A 7,159-nucleotide genomic window follows, 5' to 3' on the forward strand; every position below is an offset into this window, starting at 1 on the left:
TGTCTTCCCCTCCTCTCTCCATTTCTCTCTGTCCTATCCAACAACGAACTACATCAACAATAACAATAATAACCACAACAAGGGCAACAAAAGGGACAAAAAATGGCCTCCAGGAGCAGCGGATTCATGGTGCAGGCAATGAGCCCCAGCAATAACCCTGGAGGAAAAAAAAAAAAAAGTTGCACCAGAGCAGTGAAGTTCTGGCAATGACAAAAATAATCTAGGGCTGCCCAAAGAAATGAGAGATATCTTTTAGTGCTTTGACTATAATGCCTTGTGTTACTAGTTTTCTGTTTTATTTCTTTACTCCCCAGATTGAGTACCTTGCACCTGAACAATGTGTCTTCTAATTCCTTACAACTCGAGCTACCCAGAACCTTTAATGTAGTAGGAATGCAGGAACTACTTTTCATTGGTGATTACCCAAAACTGAGGGGGAAGTTTCCAAGCAGATGTTGACTATTTCCATTCTTGGAAGATCTACAAAAGTAAGCTAAGTGGCCTGGGAGGTGGTTCAGTGGGTAGAGCCTGCCACATACCACTTAGTCCTCCAGCTTCTCTCTCTCATAAAAAGAAAATATACATGGGCTTTTTATTTCCTCCAGGGTTATCGCTGGGGCTCGGTGCCTGTACCACGAACCCACTGCTCTTGAAGGCTATTTTTGTCCTTTGGATGCCCTTGTTGTTTATAGTTGTTATTATTATTGATGTTGTTATTGCTGTCATTGTTATTGGATAGGACAGAGAGAAATTGAGAGAGGAAGGGAAAACAGACAAGAGGAGAGAAAGATAGACACCTGCAGACCTGCCTCACTGCTTGTGAGGTGACCTCTTTGCAGTTGGGGAACTGGGGCTCAAACCGGGGGCTCGAATCAGGATCCTTGCGCTTCACTCCATGTCCACTTAACCCGCTGCACTACTGCCCTGTACCCCCTCATCCCATTTTTATCTGCAGGTTTAATTTACATAAAAAGCCCATGTATGGGGGCTGGGCGTTAGCATAAGGATCCCAGTTCGAGCCCCTGGCTCCCTACCTGCAGGGGGGTCACTTCACCACTGGTGAAGCAGGTCTGCAGGTGTCTGTCTTTCTCTCTCCCTCTCTGTCTTCCCCTCTCTTGATTTCTCTCTGTCCTATCCAACAACAACAACAACAAGGGCAACAAAATGGAAAAACTTGTCTCCAGGAGCAGTGGATTAGTTGTGCAGGCACCAACCCCCAGTAATAACCCTGGAGGCAAAAAGAAAAAAAAGAAAACTGAGAAATGTTATGTGTGTACAAGCTATTGTATTTACTGTCGACTGTAAAACATTAATCCCCCAATAAAGAAAGAAAAGATGGGATGAGGCTCCTGAACCAACCAATGAGCGGCCCAGTGAGGCCGTAGGATTGCGGGTTTGCCCACGAGGGTTACTGCTGTGTCGTGTTGCCTACATGGCAAATCCACCACTTCTGGTGGCCACCTTCTCATTTTTTATTTATTTATTTTGTTTGACAGGAGAGAAAATAGGAGGGAAGTGGGGAGATAGAGAGGAAGAGAGAGATGCCTGTAGCACTGTTTCACCACTAGTGAAGCTTCCCTGCTGCAAGGGAGAACTGGGAGCTTGAACTCTTTGCTACAGTTCTCTCACTTATTCCTGCCTAGACAAACCCTTTTCTCTTCTCTCTCCTCCTCTATCTTCCCTTCCTCTCCCTCCTTTTAATTTAGTTTTTAAAGTGATGCCAAAATAAATAAATAAATAAATAAATAAGATGTTGGGGAACAGTGAGCAACCTCCCTACCTCATGTTTTATTTTATTCTAGTTCATGTCACTGAGGCTTTTCAGATAGTCACTGAATTTTTCAGATAGAAAAGGGACAGAGGCAGATAGGGAAAGATATTATAGCAACATGAAGGATTCCTCCAATGTGGTGAGGGCTGGGCTTGAACCTGAGATACATTCATTACAAAGTAGGTACACTTTCTAGGTGAACTATCTTGTGGGCTGGCCCATTAAAAATATATTTGTATTCTTAACTAAAACAAGATTAAGTAAACAAAATTACACCAAACTACAAAGCTCTACATATCAAAAACAAACAACACAAGGATAAAAAGGCAATAGCAAGAAGAACTTGAGAAAGACGACCTGGTCAATAAATAAAGTCCCAGCACCGGACTGCACCCTCAGCCCAGGTCACCCTGGGCAGTTCACAGAGTCTCATTGCAGCATGGCCACTTCCAGTGGTCACCTCAGAAGGTGACTATGGACAGGGCATTTGCCTACAGGGACAGCATAGTGGCTTGTTTCTCCATATCTGTCTTTCCACTTTGCTGACACTGATGGGGAAAGATGATTATTTCCCTGATATCTGTTACTGAGCCTTGTACTCCTTACACTTCCAAAAAACAAATGAGGATAATATCCCTGCCTGGCACTTCCTCTATTCTTTCACTATTTGGGGGTGTTGGATCTACCTCCAGCCTTCTCTAAACTGAGCACTTTATAACTAGAGTATCATGACTTCCTCTCTCTCCCTCCCTCTCCCTCTCCCTCCCCCCCTCTCTGTCTCTAGACAGTCCCCTCCCTGCCCATTAAAAAAAAAAAAAGCAGAAATCGAGTTAGACATCAAAAGCCTCTTTAAAACCAACATTTTGATGACTTCAGAGTAAATGAATGAGAAACATACGGCTCATATTCCCTTTATGACCCACAAGGGTTCTTTCTGGACTCACTTTCCATACCACCAAGCTAATGATGAGTGTCCAAGTCGCCCAATTCTCACATCATCAACAGATGGTGCCCCGGATTTGGAAAATGGTCATGTGGCTGGGGAAAGAAGACACTGGCAACTCCCCAAATTGATGAAGTTCCTCGTGGTGTTGTTGCCTGTTTTTAAGACTTATTCCAGTGGCCCACGGCCTAAGGTAGCAAGGATACCTTCCTGGAGGGGGAAGCCAACCATGGCAGAAAAACACAGGGCCCAGCAAAGATCAGGGGAACCAAGATGCCCATCTAAATCTGTCACTAGAAAAGTCTTATCATTTCCATGAGCTCTTCTCATTTGCTAGATGGAGGGGTTTTTATTGTTGTTGCTTGCTAAGGTTGCAGGGATAACTGAAATGGCACAGTCTGTTGTGACCACACATGGAGGGTCATTGGGAGACTTAGCATTCTGTGAGAATCTGAATCAGTAGTTGGCTTCCTCCATCCCCTTCTAGGCTTCTTGGGGGTTGGCTGGGGGCAGATCCAAACTTAGCCCTTGTTCTGCAAGCATGGTTCAAATATTCACAAAGTACTAACTCATGTTAGTACTCATGTTGTTGGAAAAACAAAGTCCTCTCTCACTCTCAGTTTCTCTAAATTCAAGTGCTTATGATTGTGTTCTCTCTCTCTCTCTCTCTCTCTCTCTCACACACACACACACACACATACACACACACACACACACACACACACACACACATATATATATATAGAGAGAATGCTTTATAAGGGTAAGGAAGACAGATGCCAGCAGAATCTATCTGGGAAGAAAACCTTCTGGGTTCTAGTACATTGTCACTGTCGGCACAGATCTCAGGTGCGTTACAGGAGAGCATCATCCAGACCAAGGAATGTGATATTGAAGCTCTGACTCACCACTCCTGAGGACTGATCTGCATTCTAGAACTCACATGTTACGAGGGATGGACTCAAAGTTAGGGTAGTATAAGCACTGAAGATCATGTTGCACAGGGATGTCTTGAGGGTCTGGTATATTTTAAGCACCGAGAAGAAAAGACCTCTCAAACACTATCTTATCTATTATTTACACATTCAATTATTTACAGTGGGCCTTAGAGAGATCTCAGTGGTGGAGCACAAGATTTGCAAGCCTGAGGCCCCAGGCTGACACTGCATATGCCAGAGATGAGCAGCATGCTCATGTGAACTCTCCCTACCCATCTCCCTCTCTCTCATAAGTAAATAAACCCAAGAAAGTAAAATAAAAAGAAGGCCCAGAGATAGTCGACTCAGTAGATTACATACCTTCCATATTTGAGGTCCTGGGTTTGAGCCCTGGCATTCTACAGGAACAACCAGGGGAGCAGTATGGATGGTGGAGCGGTGCTGTAATGTCTTTCTCTTCTCTGCTCTCTCTCTCCAAAATAAAAATAAAAAGAATAGAAAACTGGTTCTGGGCTGACTTGGTGGTGGTACATATACAAGCTCCAGGTCTATTTCTCCTGTCCCTATTGAACAGAACACAAATATTTCTGGAATGCCTCTAAAGCACCTGGCGATGGACTATGTGTTACTATGACAACAAAGATGCTCAGCCTTGGTCCCCTTTCAATGCTGACAGACCCTGAGGGAGTCATCCAGGTGGCTTACACCCTGCCTGTCCTGATGCCAGGGGGGCCTTAAGGGGACACCTAATAGGCCTCCTTGCACATCTGCGACAATTCAGAAGGGCCATCCCAGCTTTAGAGAGACTCATGGGCCAGGCATCCTTATCAGACAAGCAAGCAGATGGCATTGCTGACAGGGCCAGGAAAGGGGTGTTATCATGGTAGTACCCAGGAGGGAGATCAAAGAAGCTTCCTAGAAGGGGGCAGCAACTGAAGTGAGCTCCAACCTGGAGCACAGCAGGACCAGGGACAGTGATTTTTCAGCACAGTCCTGGGGAATGAACTCAGGGCTCCAGCATGTGTGATACTGCTGAGTAGCTTCATGGGCCCATTTTTTTTAAATGATTTTTTTTTAATGTATTTTTTGGACAGAGATAGAAACTGAGAGGGAAGGGGAACACAGATAGAGAAAGAAAGAGAGAAGACACCTGCAGCACTACTTTATTTTTCATGACACTTTCCCCCTGCAGATGGGGGTCAGGGACTTTGCAACATGTGTACTCTACAAGGTGCACCACCATCCTTATTTTTTTATTGAGAGGAGAGATACCACAGCTCTGCTCCACCATCTGTGGTGCTTTCCCAGTGCCATGGTACTTCCATGTAGTGCCAGCACTTGAACACAGGGCCTCAAGCATGGAAGGTGTGTGCACTGTAGGGTCAGCCATCTCCTGACGCCCAGAAAATGATTTTTAAAGTCCAGCTTGTCCAGAGCAGAAGTAGACAGACACCAGTTCTTTACTATAAACCCAAGGTCAGGTTTAACCACCTCTGAGGAGTGGTCCTGCTTCATCCCTGCTACTACTCCCACCTCTGGGACCTGTGCCAGGAGCCTGCGTGATGAGAACCCTGGTTTCCACACTCCAGACACCATCAGCCTGTCAGTGACCCAAGACAGAGAGAAGGGGGTTCTTCTGGGGATTCAGTTTGCCTGCCCCCACCTCCCACTGAATCCTAACTGAGGCTGAGCTCAGAGATTAAAAACTCATTCCCTTACAGGAAATGAAGTACGGTTGCCAGGACCGCCCAGCCGAGAAAATGTGAACAAGATGCCTCGTGCTGCTGATGAACTCCTAACTCCCACAGCCTCAAGAGAAGGCGGGAGGGAAGCAGCTGGCCAGCACCCCGGATTTGTTGTCAGCCAGGCTTCATCCTGTGCTTGAGAAGTCCCTGGCTGACAACAAAACATCCAGACTCCTATGACTATTAAGCTCACCCCTTCTTCAAGGGTCAGAGTGGACCCAGAAAAGCACTGGGTTCTAAACTGGGCTTGAGCCCCAGCACCACATGGGAGTGCCATGGAACATGAAAGCTTCAGTGCTATGGTGTTTCTAACTCTGTCTCTCTGAACGAAAAAAAAAGGGGGACCAGAATTAGTGAAATTACACCTTTGAGACTCTAGCTTCATGTGCATAATGATGGAATGATAATCTGTACTCACTCTCACAGACACAAAAATTAAAAAAAAAGATTAAAACACACACACAGGGATATACTTTGTATTCATTAGGATGCCTAAAGTAAGAAAGATAATAAGTGTGGAGAAACTGGAACTCTCTGGAATGTAAGTGGAAAACAGTTCTGGCAGATCCTTAAAGGTAAAACCTTTAAGTTTTTAGATTTACCCAGTGACCCAGCACTGCTACACCTCAATATCTATTGAAATGAAAACACATGCTGGGAAGACAGCATTATGATTATGCAAGAGACTTTCATGCCTGAGGCTCTGAGCTCCCAGGTTCAATCACCAGCATCACCATAAACCAGTTCTGAGCAGTGCTCTTGCCTCTCTCTCTATCTGTCTATCTATCTATGTCTATGCCACCCTCATTAAAATAATAATAAAATTTTTTTGGCAACAAATGCTGGAGACTATGGAGAAATGTGGGGACAAAGCAACCCTCCTTCACTGCTGGTGGGAATGTAAATGGGCCCAACCCCTGTGGAGAACAGTCTGGAGAACTCTCAGAAGGCTAGAAATGGACCTGCCCTATGACCCTGCAATTCCTCTCCTGGGGATATATCCTAAGGAATCAAGCACAACCATCCCAAAAATTTGTGTACACATATGTTCATAGCAGCACAACTTTAATAGCCAAAACCTGGAAACAACCCAGGTGTCCAACAACAGATGAGTGGCTGAGCAAGTTGTGGCATATATACACAATTGAATACTATTAAAGTATTAAAAATGGTGATTTCACCATTTTCAGCCCATCTTAGATGGAGCCTGAAGAAATCATGTTGAGTGAAATAAGTCAGAAGCAGAGGGATGCATATGAGATGACCTCATTCACAGGCAGAAGTTGAAAAACAAAATCAGAAGAGAAAATACAAAGCAGAACTTCGAATGAAGTTGGTGTATTGCACTAAAGTAAAAGACTTTAGGGTGGGTGGAGGGGTAGAGTACAGGTCCAGGAAAAAGATGGCAGAGGACCTAGTGGGGGTTGTATTGTTATGTGGAAAACTGGGAAATGTCATGCAAGTACAAACTATGGTATTCACTGTCGACTGTAAAACATTAATACCCTAATAAAGGAAAAATAATTTAAAAAATAAAATATTTTTAATATGTTTATTTTCCCTTTTGTTGCCCTTGTTTTTTATTGTTGTTATAGTTATTATTATTGTTGTTACAGATATTGTTGTTGGATAGGACAGAGAGAAATGGAGAGAGGAGGGGAAGACAGGAGAGATAGACACCTGAAGACCTGCTTCACCATCTGTGAAGGGACTCCCCTGCAGGTGGGGAGCCGGGGGCTCGAACCAGAATCCTTAAGCCAGT

The 7,159-nt window shown here is 44.6% G+C and overlaps 1 long non-coding RNA gene across 1 annotated transcript in view; it reads left to right on the forward strand.

Annotated features, from left to right (window-relative positions):
• The window catches only part of LOC132535010 (uncharacterized), a 124,625-nt gene extending 118,769 nt beyond the window's left edge, over window positions 1-5,856 (forward strand). Inside the window, exon 4 of the long non-coding RNA XR_009546793.1 lies at window positions 5,374-5,856. This is a non-coding gene — a long non-coding RNA (uncharacterized LOC132535010). The remainder of the gene's footprint in view (window positions 1-5,373) is intronic.
• The last annotated feature ends 1,303 nt before the right edge of the window (window positions 5,857-7,159 follow it).

Source organism: Erinaceus europaeus, chromosome 20 (genome assembly GCF_950295315.1).
Source record: "Erinaceus europaeus chromosome 20, mEriEur2.1, whole genome shotgun sequence".
NCBI lineage: Eukaryota > Metazoa > Chordata > Mammalia > Eulipotyphla > Erinaceidae > Erinaceus > Erinaceus europaeus.